General features: G+C 40.8%; 1 protein-coding gene across 1 annotated transcript in view; it reads left to right on the top strand.

Annotated features, from left to right (window-relative positions):
• PEX14 (peroxisomal biogenesis factor 14) overlaps nucleotides 1-17413 on the top strand; it is a 77833-nt gene that overhangs the window by 37243 nt on the left and 23177 nt on the right. The window lies entirely within an intron of this gene.

The raw sequence follows: 17413 nt of genomic DNA, 5'->3' as shown, positions 1-17413 counted from the left end.
AGGTGAAGTTCATTCCATATTATGCTGCCTTCCATATGATTCTACTTTTTTTTAGGACCCTATTGCTTAAATCTTTAATGTAAGATGTAAATAATAAGGACAATCATACCTTGGAGTTAATTACATGCACTGTGGAGCACTTTAAGCACTTGGAATGATACTGAAAATACAAACTCCAAACTTCAGAGGGGAGTGACCCATTTAAATGGTGAAGTCATGAGTACTTCAGAGTACATCAAATTCTAAAGCTAAAGATCTTGGGCTTTAAAAAGTAGGGAAGCCTATGAAATACTTTAATAAGTTTGGGGATATGAGCTGTTTATTGAGATGCCTGAGACCCAATGTCATGAGGAGAGTTTAAGTACACACACCACTCTGCTCATCTTGAACAGCAATGGACCTAGAAGGCAATGGCACAGTCTTGTGTTTTAGCAATGCTGTCATGACAAGTAGTTCATGGGTCCATCAGTTTTAATGTGCTCATCTCCCTGCTTGTCCTAGCGCCAGTTAGAGAGCATTCCAGCCACATAGTTAGGTACGTTGCTTGCCCTGCCTTGCCATCAGGATGGCATTAAAATTTGGAGCCTGTTGGCCGCCGTGCTCCATGAGTTTTTCCTTGAAATATGTGGACCTACGGGGAGTAATTAATCATAAAAGCTTGGGGATTTCAACTCTATCATCGAAGCAATGAAGCAAGGGAAAGCTGAGCCTAAAAGCTGTGCTGATTACCCGGGGTAACCTGATACAAAATCTATTGTTGCCGAGAGATCCTTAGCCCCCAGTATATCGTGCAATATTATAACTGCCTGATCTTCTCCTGTGCTGACAATGACCAGTTATTCCTCATTTTCTCTCTCAACACAGCTGGGTTAGAATTTCATTTGCAGAAGGTATTTAGAGCAATTTAGAGACAAATGTCTCTGGTGTTTGCTCTGCACTTCCCCACCGCAGGCTTCGCTGAACAGTTTTTAGTATCAGGAGCTCCATCTAATCTGTTTAATTTTAATAAATCCCTGACTGGGAGAAGAGGAAGGGTGGGGAGATGGAGGCAGAGAGAAACTGTGGCCCGACTAATACTTCTTATGAATTACTTGGCTAATAATTACTAAAGAGCAGAAATGGTTTGGTAGAGCTGTTTGTTTGTTCCTGTTTGTTAATTAGCCCGCCTTCCCTTTGTGCTAATTATTTGTTTGAAAACGTAACAGTAGGAGATAGGAAGAAGCAGGGTCCAGTAGTGCCTGTACCCAGCGGTCTTTGGAAATACGGCCATATGGAATCTGACCACTGAGCTCACAACGTGATCTCTGTCCAGTACTCGAGAGCAGAGGGTCTGTGCTGTTACTGTATGCACGTGCTGTAGCAGATGGGGGCAATTATTCCTGCAACCTAGGTGTTGTGGCTAAATCCAGTCCTGGGTAAATGGGGGTCGTACTGTTTGGTAGGCTGCTTCTGCTTTGCTTGGATATACAGTCACTGTCATCCCAATGACAACGTTTATCCCCGTTTTAGAGAAAGTTGTGTTGTCTGCTAGAGAAGTCCTCACTGTCAGTCAAAAAATAATTTCTGTACAGCAACCATTTCGGTTACAAGAGTTTCTATTAAAATAACGTTGTAGGAAATTATACAGAGATACCCTTGTGGTTTCTTCAGTCCAGGCTACTTCCAGCAGAACTTGCAGCAGAAGGGAGAGCTTTGATCTTCCTGTGGACCGCTGAAGAATTTCAGTGGAGGAGCAAATCCCTGAATTTTCATATCGCCAGTTAGATGTACACCATGTATGAACTTGCTTTTTGTAGTTACTTTTATGGAACCCTGCAGGAGAGGTCTCTGACTGCCCACTGGGTCTGGCTGAAAGCTGCTGCTGTAGAGGTGTCTGGGAACGCTGAAGGAAAAGGCTAGGTGCCCTGCCCTGCAGCAGCCTCCTGCTATCCCAGCTACAGCCGTTGTAGCCTCCAGGAACAGAACTGGAGCGTTACCTGTGGGTGAGCTTTCAGGTCCTGCAGTCTCACTTCTGAGACTTACAGAGATGGTTCCGCCTTGAATTATGGTTTTCTTCTTCTTTTTTTTTTTTTTTTTTTTTTTTTTTTTTTTTTTTTTAAGCATCTCTTTCCTAAAAATGCCAATCAAATTTTATTTTCTTTTAATGCTCTTTAATATAGGAACTGAGGTTCTTAATACATTTTGGTTGAGTAGGAGATGAAAGGTACTTCAGGATCATCAGTCGGACTGGGGCTGGTTGTGAAACAGGAGTTGCAGCAGCTGAAAGTAGGCTTCCCTGGGTGCTCACAGGTCAGGGGGTTGCTGAACTGCTCTCAGGAACCTGGGATGAATCTGTTGATGACAGTTGGGAGAATGAGGGTGTCCTGAATTTGTAAAAAGGTCTTTCAAAAGTTGGATGAGATTTCTGTGTTGTCTTAAGCACTTTTAAACTCCCAAATACAGAGGCATTAATGAGAAACATGAAGTTATTAGAATCATTTATCATTTTCTTTGAAGCTTACACTGGCATTTTGTGTAATTTATGACATTTCCTCCTTTTTATCATGAACTTCTTCAGATGAAGGGAAAAACAGCTGTTTCCCTTCAGAGTATCTGAAAGAAAAGAAAGGAAAAAAAGATGCTGTTTGTTTTTTGTCCAACTCGCTGATTCTGCTGATGACATGCCACAGAATCAGCGGCGCCTTGGGAGTAATTAGACAACATGTGGGGTTTAAACCCTTGTGGAAATGTGTCTGTCATCTAACTGTTGTGCCTCAGATGTCCTGTACTGCTCAGCTACCCATCCGGTAACTCATGTGGTTTGTTAATTTTGTGTACTCCGAATCTGTAACTTCTGGCAAGATAAAGAGTTGGGGTGGAAGTGCACAACACACGTGGTGCTTCATTATTCGGGGTGCTGGTACCTGGATTTGTCCTTTGTATCAATGTATGCATATATGTATGTATATATATATGTAACACATCAGGCTACATGCTTCCCAAATAATCGGACTCTTGCTTGGTGAGATGTGCTGCGGGCTGTTGGAATTGTTGTCTTTGTCTTTTTCCATCCTGTGTCTATTAATCTGTTTCAGTACTTTGGCTGATAGGGAGTTACTACACGATGCTTTCTTTTGGGTCTCGCACAGCTTTTTGCAGTGCATCAGAGTTCCAGAAAATTATGCGAGTGTCAAGCTGTCAGGCTGCGGTGATTTCTGAAGAGATGAATAAATAATTTAATTTTACGTGCCCCTTTCAGCCAGAGCTCAAAGATACTTGACTCCCTGGAAACAAAGGCCATCATCCCCAGAACCTCCAGTAGAAAACCAGCTGAATTTTCTTCTCCTTTCTGTAGTCTGCATCCTTGGAAGTCGAACCCTTGTCTTTTCCTCTTTGCCAAAGAAACCAAGGTGGATCACCTTGAGGACCTGAGAGAAGGGGGCACAGCCTACTGCCGGAGGGCTTTAAAGGAAGTAAATTCTTCAGCAGATTTCAATTTAACCCTCTTTTATTACTTTTCTTTTTTATAATTTAAGTCCATTTCATGAGGCAGTTTGCATGTCCTTGAATGGAATCTCGTTACCATGAAAGCTTTTTTAGCATTGATTTCATAACAGTCTTAATTTAATAGCGCCGTCATTACTGAGAAGCCCGGAGAGTGAGGCCCTAGCTTTCCAGGTCACTGACCTTTTAATTACAAACCTTGTTCTGATGGCCAGGTTATCGACTGGACAGCTCCCAGCTTCTGCCCCCAGCATGAAGATGAAAATAACTTTCCTCCCCCACTTCCAGAAAAGGGAGGAAAAGAAAAGTAACCTCTTGTGTTTCCAAAATTAATTTTCTCCTTCAGCTTTACTTTGTAATTAATTCTTTAACATGTCTCAGTGAAGCTCGAACAGTTTTTATAAAGCTTTTCCTAGAGCAGAAAATACAACGCAAGCCAATAGAGTCCAGTGACAATTCATGCAAAAAATACAGTTGGTAATCTGTGCTGTTGAGTATCTGGTCCAACTGCAAGGGCCCTCCAAACCTCATTCTTCTCTAGAAATGACCAGTTTTGAGAAAAGAATGTGTGATTAGGCCAGAAGTGTAAACTATTCAAGGAATGCTAGGTGACTTGCCCTTCTCTTCAGACATGCTGGCAGGATATGGATTTAAGAGATGGTGAAGAAAAGGAATGAAGACCTGACTTCACTGCCCAGCCGATAGTGTGAGTGAGCACTTGCCTTGTTTTGCACTTGCAGATGGGGTAACTTGTTCTCTAGCTGTCTAATTAGCGTTCTGTGATCATGCCTGGGTAGACCTCATCACCTGCACATGCAAAGCTGCAAGTGAGGCCTGGAATTCAGATATTGATTCAAAAAAGAAATGGCAAGAATGCACTTAGTATATTAAGCATCTAGAACAGAGTACTTCAGCACTGAAAGTCCACTCCATGGCTAGAACCAGGCAGGGTGTGCTTTCTGATTACTACAGGAGTTTGGAACAGGTGTTCAGGCAGCACAGAGTATGTCTAACAGCTTGTGTAGATGTACGGAAATGATTGTACAGGTTAAAGGAAAGTCAGAGTGCATTCTACATTTTCATAATGCTTTTCATTTGAGAATCTTGGAGTACATTGTACCCATTAACCACTGAAACTTTGCAGCTATTTGCATCGAGCACATTTGATGGCGTGTATAGGGTTATCAATATCTTGCCGTGCTTTCCACTGAAAAGCTTTCACTTCTGAGGTAGAGGACAGTGGCTGTTTAACATCACTACATCTTTTTTAGGAGAGGAAATGAAGAATACTTTATCTAAGTGATCTTGCAGGGGGAGCTTTAGGGATAGAGAAAGTAATTACCGAGTAAAAAATTTACTAAGATTCTTGAAAAGCACTATGGGATATTTAATTACTAAAGATGCTTAGGCCTCTGTTTATGACTTTGAAAGACAGCAAATGTACCTCATAATATTCTGCTTAAGTTAAAGAAAAATATCTCCTACACATGTTCTTGCTACCAGTTTGTTCTTTAGGTGCCACCTGTCCCCAGGCTTTGGGTCAATACAACCCTGCCTTAGTGGGGAAATCCAGTTGTATCCTCAGGGAACTCATCAGGGACCCAGAGGATGAATGCTTTCAATGCTAACAAACTCCCAACAGCTCCTGTCTCAACCAGCACCATCAGTCGTCACAGCCGTTATTGGCACTCTGCTACGTTTACCCAATGCTGATAATGTTCAACATACGAGGAAGACTTCCACCACTGGAGTTTCATAATCCAGAAGAATAAATGTGCTCATGAACCAGAAAGTATTGCCACAGTTCTGTATTTTGTATTTGTTGCCTTCTTTTTTCTTCCTGAAAGTGATTGAGATTCTCCATCCATCTGCTGTGAAGGAGATGCCTCTCTCCTGCCAGTCTTCTGTGTACATATCTGTCACCTGCTGTTCAGCACCAGCCTATTCATCATGCTGACTCTTTTCCCCCATCAATTTTACCATTGCTTGTGTTATCTGAACTTGTCATGAACTCTACAGATTTTCTTGGCTTGTGTGCCAAGAAGAGACCTGCAGCAACACTGTTAACAAAATGAGATCAAATGATTGACCTTAGGACATCCTGGGGAATCAGGTACGCTAATTCTTTGGAGTTGTCAAGGTTTTTGGAAGGAAATCTTTATAATGGAAAGAAAGCCTCAAGATTTGGAAGGAAGTTTGGAAAAAGGAAGCTATTTAGTCCCTATCTACGTGGAGAAATCTGTTCATATCTCATCTTTGACGTGTTCCAGTCACTAGTGATTCGAGAGAGGGCAGAAAAACACCTGGTATAACTTTAGGCATAGCTAACCATGTGACGACCTGTTAATGTTTAGAGTAGCCAGATGATTAAGGAAAACGTGTGCATCTGTGTGTTGATAGAAACTCTACTTGCTTACAAATGAGTTTATTTTAGAAGAGCATTGTACTCAGTGTACGTTTCATTGTTTTATAACAATTGTTTTTGTAGCTCAATAGTATCCAGAAACTAGGTTGAACAATACATTTCTACCCCACTGAAAATTCTTAGTTTTTAAATGTTTTCATATTAAATTTGGTTTAAAATTTAAAATCTCACTTTTTCAGATGAAATATTATTCATCCATCAGATCACTCTGATTTTTTTACTCTGATTTTTTTTTTCCTATTGACTAGGCTGGAGTATTTTATATTGTAATTTATAATGGAAGAGATTTTGAATTTTCTCCAAAACAATTTGTTTTTTGTTTGTTTTTGAAGGAGCACTTTCTTTCTGTATGAAAAAATGCTGTGCTGGACATTTGTTAACTAGCTCTACTTGGAACTAAAAAATCCTCTATAGAAGTGCACCAGTAGGACAATACATCACTGTTGTTACTGGGTAGCTCCAAGAAGCTTGTCATCTTGCTCTGTGTTGTGCTTGCAAGTTCGGTTTGAATCTGCTAGACTGCTGGCTCTGAACTCTGCTAGTATGTTGCTGAACATGAGAGGAAAAAGTCCTACTTGGGCTTGTTTAAAGTGAGAAGAAAAAAGTTAGGGAGAATTCAGGCCTACTAAGCTTCACAGGATATTGCTTTAAGCAAATTTGTTTTAAAGGGCTTTGATTCAAGCTCTGCTAATTATTATTGAAAACATGGAAATCTCAGTGACTTTTTCTTTGGTTTCTATGGGAAAGATTGAGAAGGTGCAACAAAAGAGGCACCCCTTTGATGTTACTGACATTGTGAGGAAGCCATTGAGGGAGAGACTCTCAAATTTGATGTCCTCTAAATGCACGTTTACGTGTTCTGTAACAGAGAGTACAAGTTACATTAGCGGTAACATCCTCCTGCTCTCACATCGGGCTCAACCTACAGTGATCTCAAACCATTTAGATGTATACTCTGCAGAACAAGAGAGGTGATTCATTTAGAGTACATTGGGTGGGCAGTGTGCTACATCTCCTGCCTCTCTTGGGCCACAGAAATTCCCCGTGATTCCAGTGAAAAGACCAGAATCAAGTTTGCTGTGGTTTTGTAGCTTGAAAATTACTGATAAATTCAAACAGACTGTTTTTCTTCCTGGGAAGTTGTGTATGTGCTCTAAAATATTAGTCGTAGGCTTAATTTTAAGAAATAATTAGAATGTCATGAGCTTAATGGTATCTCTTCACTTGGCTATCTGACAGTAACTACGTAATGCAAAAGAGCCGTTAAAAAATGGCTTTGCAAAATTAACTCCTATTGCTCAGTGAGTGGGTTTTGAGTCATATCTGCCTTGTTTACTGTCAAAATAATATTTCCATTCCTGGTAGCATTGAAAAACCAATATGATTACAGCAGAGTGGGTTGAAGTCTGTTCTGGAAGATGATGCTGAAATAGTCGGTTATATTCTGAGTCCTGAAATTGTTAACCTTAGTGATGGGCAAAAAAAAACACACATGCTAAGTGTGACCTGTAAATTTAAGAATTTCTTTATCATGTTTTTTAAGTGAAAGTAAATGTAGAGTACCAAAAGAAAGTCACCTTTGTAGCTGCAATCTAAGCACAGACGTTGAAGATCTGAGATAAGACTGCTTGCTTGGTTGTGGGCAAGTTACCTGTTCTCAGCTTGTCTGTCTCTAAAATGGGTTTAATTACCACTTTTGCATCATCGACATAGTTAGATTTATCTTAACTATGTTTATAAACTGCTTTGATATGCTTGTTTTGTAATTGTTGGTGCTGCAGCATGTGTGATTTTCAGAGTTTCTTGCTGCAGTAAGAGCCACTCTTTGCAGAGAATTTACTTCCATCGGTTGTGCATGGGAGGGGAGAGCTGCAAACTTGAGAATGTCAGGATGTCACGGTTTGGGCAGATTGCGTGCAATCCTAATCCAGCCCTGCAGCTTTGACCTTTGAAGCAAGCTTCACCTTGAGACAGTTGAAGAAATCTGTGTTCGTTTGGATAAAAATATTTTTGTTACAGAAATAATTCTCTCTTCATGGTCATGCAGCCCAGGGTTTCCCCACAGTCTTCCTGGAGCGAGTGAAGGAATTCAGTTCCTGATCTGCTTTGTGGATGAACCTGGTACTCTAAGTCTAAAGAGACAGCCTTCTCTCTTGGGGCTAAAACAAGGAGTGTAATTAGGTTAATCTGTGTTGCTCTTCTGCTGAAATCCATCTCAGACCTAATGATACTTTCCTGTTAGTAAAGATAAAATAAGTTCCTGTATGAGATAATTCTCTAGGTTCTCTGAGACAACATTCCTACCCTGCTTAAAACTATGTCTTGGGTGCCCACAAACATGAAATCCCATTATTTACTTTTCTGCTACACATGGCTCTCTCTTAATTTTAATTTGGAGGGCTGTCATTCTTTCCTTAGCTAAAAGGGAAATTTAGTCTTTGGTTCATTCTTTCTGATAGAGCCTAGCCCAGGCGAGACTCCACTCCCCTAGGAGGAGAGCAGAGAATTCATTCTCAATGAAATCTGAGGCTCTCTTAAGTAAAAGCTGTTGACTTTGTCATACTGTGCAAATGTGCATTGCTTTTAGCAAGACAATAAAGGGTAAATGGGGTGATCTCTGCTCCTGTGGAGAGGTCGGGTGGTTACATTACACAATCTTCTAGAGCATCTTGCAGCAAATACATGGGTTATATTAAAAGTTGCAATCATATCATTTTTTAAAAGTAAATTGCTGACCTTATGCAGTGGAATCAGCTTTATTGAATTTCGCCAAAAATGCGTTTATAATCCCCCCCCTGCCCCCGCATACACATGATATTCATGTCCTTGCTGCCCATGTGGAAATGTCCCTTTTTATGGTGATAAAATTAAATTTGTCTTTGTCTCTGCCTTGCCTCACCTTTTAAGATTCCATCCTTAAGAGACACCGGTGGATATCTGTACCAGAGAATGAAGATGGGCAATATCTCTGCATGGGTGGCTGGCTGATCGCGAGCCAACTGCCACGGAACAAATAAATAAGCTTTTCACATTTAGAGGACAAATAAAGTTGAGGACAGGTGTAGTATGGGTATTTTTCTAGGAGAGTTGTGGCCTTAGCATAGGTAACAATTTGTTTTTACTTAGATGTACTTAGTCCTTGCTTGTAGATTTTTTCCAATTGCCATGCAATGCAAAATGTAAAATCCACAAATAGATCATGTGCTACCCAGGTAATACACGTTATGTGTCTTTCTTCATTAATAACTAAGCATAAAGCCCTCTAGTCTGTGGCCACCTGCAGCCCCCTCCCTGAATTCAGTGGAGAGAAAACAAAACCAAAAAAAAAAAAAAAAGTGTTTTGCAGCATGCTCAAGAATTTAACAAATATGCATTTCATATTTGTATACCACTTTGCAAATTCGAAGTACTCTACAAATATTAACTGACTAAGGCTTGCAGAACCTTTTGTGGAATGGTAAGATGATAAGATTCATTTCATGTCCTTCTATTTACATTTTCTTTTCTCGGTTAGACCTCTATGTTCTCCCAGCAATTCACAAACTCCAGACTTTAGTGGGAAGCCAGAGGAATTACCATCTCCATTCTAGATGGGGGAAACTGAGTCAGAGGCATCAGGAACAGTTAGATCCGAGATAATCCCGACTCCCAGTCCCATAAATAGATAACCATTCTGTGCTACACCGTGTGGTGAACTGATGTTGCATTTTCAGTAAAATTACTCAAAACACTCCCATGTTTATCCTCCCCAGGCCCCAGCTGCTTTGGGGCGTGGGGGTTGAGCTGGTTGTATTCAACAAAACCAATGCAAACCATCCAAGTTAAATGGAGGGGCAGGCTGGCCTCTGCGGCACTCGCATGTCTCCTTCCTCCAGCGTCTCCCCCAGCCTGTCTTCTTTTTATTTAAAAGGTAAGCTGCTCGGAGGTGAGGAGTATCAGAATACCATTGCTCCTGCACTTCAAGTAACCAGGAGAATGCAGCTGTTAAACTCAGAAATATAAAATACATGTTTAAAAGATGACTCTGTATGTGTTTAAAAAAGAGAGCGAGAGAGAATTCAAGGGAACCAAAAAATAGCAGCTTCCATTACTGTAATTAAACGGCAGCATTTAACCTATCAGGCCGTTGCGTGTATGTGAGAGACGAGCAGGGAGCTGCATTTGAAATGATCACCGGCTTCCTTGGGGGATAGAGTAGTTAAATAATTTGTTTGTGAGGTGTGAGTTCAGTGTCGGGTAAAGCAAGTGCGTGCGTGTGTGTGTGTGTGTGCAGCCCAGGAGCTGGGGCTGGCGCTGTGTGTAGTGAGAATACCCAGGAGGGTGGCGGCACCGGCGCCTGCCCCGTCAGATCGAATGCGATCTGCTCCTGCCCCGTTGTCCGGGTACCTGCAGGGTCAGGGCCTCCCGTGGCCCCAGGTGCTGTCAGAAAGGGAGAGCTTGTTTCATGGTAGGCCTCCTGAGGCAGGCCAGAGTAGCACTAAAAGAAAAATGGGGGGGAAATCGGAGTCCTTCTGATGAACTTCATCTGCTGTGGTGGGTGCCTGGCACTGGGGAACACAGGGGCTGCTGTTCCTCAGGCACCAGGGCTGAAATTGCTGCGCAGAGATCTGCCCCTAAATGCCACCTCAGACAGCACCTTTCCCTGCAGTAGCGTGCCATTGAGGCCTGGCCTGAATCCTGTGCCTTGGGGCCATAGTTTGCAGATTTAGATGGACAGATGGGGATCTGCAAAGTGTGTCCGTGGCCCTTCATCGCTCACCCTGACTCTGTGAGTAGCTCCTTGTAATGATATTGATTCCCATTTTGGCATTCCGTAGAGGAGACGCATTCTTAGGTAGTGCCCAGAAGGACATATCTTCCCGTTTTTCTTCACTCTCTTTTTATTTGTGAGGTGATTCCTTTGTTTAGGGGATATCCCCTGACCCTGGAGCTCCAACGGGTATCCTCATAGAGAATGTGCTGATACTAGTCACAAGCTTTTCAGCTGCTCCAGCTGCCTCACCTACTGATCTGACTTGTGTTATATTGCAGTAACATGCCCACAAATGTTTCTTAATCTTCCTTCCAGTTTCTATGTGAATTCTGTGTAGCCACTCCTGTTTTACTCCTGGGCTGGAACTTTTGTGAGACACTGGAAGAGAGCAGTCTTCAAAAAATGTACTTTGAGATTCCCATTTTGAACGTGCAACCCCAGTAACTGGATTTTGAGGGCAATGCTTGTGCAAAGGGAGACCAGAGAAATGCCAGGTGTTTTAGCAACCAGCCGAAGCAAAGCACAAATTCGGGTACTTGCGTAGTTCGATGTGAGGCGGAAATCCAGAAGTGTTACCAAAGATGATCTGCAAGCAGAAAAAAAAATGTCTAAACTTGTTACTTGAATAAGTTACAAATGCCTTACATAGCTCAAATACACATAATGTATGTATAGATTCTCAAAACCATCAGTTATGCTTTGTACATGATAATTGTCCTGTCAGTCTCCAACGTTGTACAAAGGATGTTGTGTAATATTATTCCTGTTTTACAAATGTAGAAACTGAGGCAGATGGAGGTTAAGTGACCTACCCAAGGTCAATAGCAAGGCTGGGAATAGAACCCAAATGTGTAGAGGCTTTTTATTATACTAATAAGGTGTGTTTGGAGGTGTGTTTGGCATGGTAATCGGAACCCTAGAGAACTAGAAGCAGTTAGTATGTTCTGTGCATGTCCTGAGGGAGCAATGATGAAACTCCTTTTGTACCTTACCACTCCAGTTCTCCGTGTGTGGTCACCATAGTTTTTTCCACCACTTAACCTCGTTATTTTTAGTATTGTTAGCATTAGTTGTCCTTTGGGCGTTTTATCCAGACTCCTTTAATTTTCTCCAGAACTCTGAAGAGCTGCTGAAGGCACATGGGGAGAAAAAAATAACAATAAACAATCCAAAAGATGAAAAATGAGCTTTTGAAACTATTCTGCTGTTTTGTTGACTTGTCCCCTAATGTTTTTTGTCTTCGCTCTTCTTTTATCGTGAAGGTCCCTGCTTGAATGTATAATCTTGGTTTCTTAAAAGTTCATTTGCTATTGTTCCTTTCTTCTCCACCCAAGATTAACATCCTGTATGATGACATAGATGGTTGTTGTCTAAATGGACGCAGTGTAACCAACAAAATTGTGAAGGGTGGGTGGAGAAATATTTATACAGTTGTGTTAAAAATTACAAAGTAGGTTTGCCTTTTAAACAGAAGGTATTTCAACACTTATTGGCAGCATCAGCCTTTAATTTTACAGGTGGCTAGCTTTGTAGTAGCATTCAGCAAACAATATTTTAATGGCATGTAAAAAAATTTCTCTAAAACAAAAGAAAGAAGAACGAGGGTGATTTATAATCTGTAATGAATACTTGCTGACATGTCTTTTTATAATAGTGTGCTAGTGTCTGTGTCTTTCTGGGGGAAACGCAAACCGGATTTACCTGAAACGTTTGTGCCATAATAATCAAATATGTAGTACTTAGATGTATTTTTCTTAATTGTGCTTATCTTCTCAGTGCTGTGATACCTGACTCCTAGGTGTCTAACATCGATTCCACTTCATAGAAACTGGGTTACAGAAGCAAAGTCACTCTATGAGGTTGTGAAGAAAATGTCTGTCCGAAAAAGCACTTAGATTTCTGCATTCGTGGCTACTCATTTCTTTTTGGCTACTCGTTTCATTACATTTCCATATATTTTCTCATTCATACTTCCATATATTTACCCATTTTCTTAGGAACGTGCAGCTGTAGGTACTGTTCTCAGTGCTCCTTAGAGCAATGCTTTCTGACAGAGGGCACAGCAGCTCTGTTGTGCTGCATATTCAGCGTTTCCATTCTGTGTCTTCTTCAAAAGCTGGAAGTTCCTTAAGTATACCCTCTGTATGATTTTTCATGTGATCAGTCTAGACTAATGGGTTTGTTCTGTTCCTTTCTAAAGCTAAAAGTTTTAACAGTAGAAGAGGAAATAAACAACATCAAGGCAAGTTGCTCCTTACATTGCAGTCCATCTTAGCCTGTAGAGGGTACGCTGATGGGTATTGTCTAAGGTAAGAAATGTGCACATGCACTTGTTAGTGGGTGTTTAGGGCAATCTGTAATTCCAGAGTAATATAAAGAACTGTGAACGGTGCATCAGGACAGATTTTTTCATTCTTGTATATAAAATGAGGTCATCCTTTGGATATCATGACAAATGTGGTTAAAGAATTCCTTATGGTGGCTTGAATGTGCTGTTCTCATCCACAATTACTTTCTTTTGAACTCAGAGTTGGGGAAAAAAAAGAGTCTGCTTCTAGAATTTCACACCACTCTGTTCTAGTCAGTGGCTTCTAATCTGGAGTTAGTTCACATTAGTGCCAGTTTTCTAGGTCAGATCTAATAGGGGCCATACTTGGGCTTGTGCCCCTGAAAGGCTTGGTGGTTCTTTGCTGCAATAACAAAGATGTTGGTGTTGCAGCTGTCTGGTTGCCTTCAGATCTTCCACGCTGGCTCCTTCTACTTCAGTGCCAGAATTCTTGTGACATGCTAGTTCAAGTTGTTTCATTTGAGTTGGAAATACAGTTTAAAATTGGAGTTCTGAAGGCAGATCAAAACCAAAACTCTTATACTGCCAGTGTTTTACCTTTCCCGAATTTAAGACAACCTCTTGCTTTCCCCTTAAAAAGCTCCTAAAGATATTATCACAGATCAAAGAGTAGCCAAAGGCCAATCGTTTTGTTACTATTGCTCAACAAGCTGTTTAACAAAATATTTTTCTTTCACATAAAGTAAATGTATATGAAGCACAAACGTTTTCTGAGATTGCTATTTTTAAAATCTGCGGTAAGTTTTGTTAATAAAGTCTGGTTACTAGGTTTTTGAAGTTAAGTACTGTCTTCCAAACTGTTCTACTTTTGGAAATGAACCTGTAGAAGAAATACATATCTTTTCACATTTATAGAATGCTTTTTTGTTGCAGTTTTTCAATTTAATAGAAGGGGAGTTTCATAGACCTGCTGTGTACTGTGGTTAAGTTGCTTCATTTATGCATGCAGTGTTCTTCCTTCCAGCCTGTCTCATTCACATGAACTGGTAAGGCTTTGGCTCTGGCTGCCTTCTACTCTGTTTCTGCACAGTGCCTGGTGCAGTGAATGCCTTTTGGAGCCTCTAAGGAGTTTTATAATATACCAGTAATGAGGATCAGGAACCATCACCATGAGACTTGTTTCTCTGCAGGAATAACATTTGCAGATCACAGGCTGGGGTATGCTTGGAAACTTACCTGTTTGGTGTATCTAATGTTTGTTTTCTCTGAATGCATAGCTTTATTTCTAGGGAGGTTGTCAGTTGTGGTAACAAATTATGACAGCACTATGGTTACTAGAGTAGCGTCTCTTCCATTATCTGGATTTTCTGCCCTATGCAGGCTTCTTTTAAACAAATGACAGAGCTTTGGTAATATTCCATTCCTGATAAATTACCCCAGAATTGGCATCTTGGCATGGAGTCTTCAAAGCCTTCAAACCCTGAGGTAGATATTCATTTAAAATCATTCACAATATGCAGAGGTTTTTGTTCTCCACGTAGTATTCCTACATCATGTGCTGGCTGAATTGGATGTCCTGCATTCCCCTGTTAAAAATTGGCTTCCAACTCAGCTCTGTGTGCTGTCTCCTCATCACTAGTGTGTCACAGGCAGGTGCAGACATCTTCTCTACCAATGCCCACTCAAAAGAGGCTTTCTATCAGATACTGTTCTTCTGCTTGTATGATAATTGAAAGGAAAGGCTGCGGGCAAGAGACTTGTAGATGATGATAGAAGGAAATTTCCCCCTATTTTTAGAAGGAGAGATCTGTATTTATGTTACAGAAAGACTCATTTCTTCTCTCTTTTTTTTGCTGATCGTGGTATTCCTAGAATGGCTCTGTAATAGACAAGTTTTTGGAAGAAGCTACCCAAGACTGAAGTTTCAATGTGTTTTTGCATGCCCTAGTTACGCAGGAATTTAACCGGGCTTTGTAACAAAACTTCTGGTCCTGCAGTTCAGGTTTCTGAGGACTTCTGGACATGTCCTCTTTGATTTAGAGTCATGTAGCTGGCTGCCCTTTTTGTAGTTTGAACTTTCTGTGAAGCAAAAATTGTGCCTGTTGAATTATGCTGTCTGCTAGTTGAAGGTTTATTGTAGATTAATTCAAAAATGAGGCGTCCAAATCCTGTTAAGGCTGTGATACTGCATCTAATAGGACTTCTGCGTTTCAGAGTCCTGGGTCTGAGTCCCATTATCCAGCGATTTTGTCCTGCATGTTGTTCCTCATACTCTCCTCTTGGTGCTTTGCCTCTGAAATACACACTGTAGTACTGGGAGCTTTTACGTAAGGCATGCCTTCCTTTATTCCTGTGTGGAACAGAGATAACATACTTCATATGGGCAAGGAGCAAAGAGGTTTCTCTACGTTAGAAGAGGAAGACCTGACCTCTCTTACTGCAAGTGAAACTGTATCTTCCCTGCCTTGAAACTACCAGTGAAATACATTTTGCACTGACTTATAATGCTGTGATTTATGCTGTGATATGCTTTGTGATATTACAATGTCCTTTTGCCTTTGTGTTTGATTTTTTTCCCCCCTAATAAATTTTAGTGGGTATGTTGTCAGTGAACAGGGGTATTTACCCTAAATGCCCATAGGAAAATGAGGCATTCTCCCCACTCTCTGTTGCACAGAGGAGTCCTGTTCATTCTTTTTTTTCCTCCCATTAATCTCACTGCATTTTTTTCTGTACCTTTCCCCCTCCATTCGAAACAGTATTAACGAGGGAGATATTTTTAAATAAGCAACAACTGGACGGAAACATATTTCTCTCTTGGGTGCGTGTACATACATGTAACACACACACACGGAAGAGTGACCAGAAGCAACTTTTTCTTTGTATATTTTGAACTTCTCAAATATAGAAAACTGAGAAGAAAAGTTGTGGTACTTGTTCCTGTTTTTTCCATTCCAAAACATGCTCAGCAAGCAGGTCATCCTTTCTTATTCAGAGTGGAAGTACTTTGATCCAGTTTTCTGAAGACAATACTCATTTCAGGAGAATATTTAATCAGTAGAAAATAGGGAGGATTTAGTTTGTTTGTTTAGTATTTAACCAAGTGAATAAGGCAGATTAGGGGGGGGGGGACTGGACCCATAAACAAGGTGATATATAATATTTTTTTTCGTTCTCCTTTTAAATAAATACCGATCAGCTTTATGTTCGGAGACAATAGGAGCCGTTGGCTTAAATTTGCAGTTTACTGTATTTATGGCTGTAATATCAAGGTGCTGCCGTCGTAATTTCATGCCCCAATGAGAAGAGCAAGGTCGAAGCAAATGCTTCCATCGGCATCTGCTAACACACTAACTCATAAACAAGGCCCGGCTGGATCAGGTGGCACGGAATAATACAGGCTAATGAAATACAGCACAGCTTTCCATTACTGTTAGTTTTTACAGTGTCGTCATTACGTGTAATTTATGTTTAAAAAATTCAATTTTATACAAGGCTCTGGGAAATAGGGGTCTGCAGGTCACCCGACGACTTTTAACGGCTCTGAGAGTCCTTATTGCACTCTACTGTTCCAACAAAATGTTAATAATAAATAAAAAAATTCCTCTTTTACTTTTTCTCTGGTTTGCATATCTTGCTCTGTCCTTTTAATTACAAGTGGCCTGAGGAGAGTTTGGGGCTCTGGATGATGTCGGGAGTTATCCTCTTTACTGATGCTCCCGGAGGGGGGTTACTATCTGCTTGCTTTTCTTTTGTCTATCAATCACCTGGGGTCCTGTAAATGGAGTAAACACAGCTGAGGAGAGGGAGATACTTAACAACCTCTCTCCCAAACCCTCACCCTCTGACATTGCCCTCCTCTCCTCCATTACACTTCATTTTATTATAGACTCCAAAAAGCCTGGCCAGGAAGAGAAACTGCTGCCAGGCTTATTTATTTATTTATATTTGTAATGCCAAAATACTTTTTTGTTTTTAACCTTTTCTCTGCTGGTTGGCTCCATGTAATTCTTAGCATTGTATCGTCAGCTGGGTTTTCCTTCCTCATTTCAGTGCAGTGTTGCTGAGGTTAGAGCACCTTTATCAGTTCTAAATGCTGCCTAGGCACCCTGATGTATTTAATGTAAGTATAATAAGCGTATAATGTTTCTTAAAGATTGGAACTGCAGAATTAGCAGTCCCCCAGATGAATAAAGCTGCAAGAATTCAAAGCCCTTTCAGTAACTTTTGAAATGATTTCTATGTTTGCATTTTTCTGCCACACAATTGAGACAACTCATTCTCACTTTGATGTTTGGGTTCCTTTCCCCAGTGTTTGAGTTGGAAGTGCAGCAGTAGGATGTTTACGTTCAAATAAAGTGTCTTAGTGTAAATGAAGGGTAAAAAAAAAAAATAAAAAATCAGTGATGTTCCTGAGACCTTTGGTTTCATTAGAAGGTTAGGTTGGGATTGGCCTTGTGAGAGC

This window comes from Netta rufina, assembly GCF_964035555.1.
Source record: "Netta rufina genome assembly, chromosome: 22".
NCBI classification, from domain to species: domain Eukaryota; kingdom Metazoa; phylum Chordata; class Aves; order Anseriformes; family Anatidae; genus Netta; species Netta rufina.
This window is presented reverse-complemented; position numbering and strand designations above follow the sequence as displayed.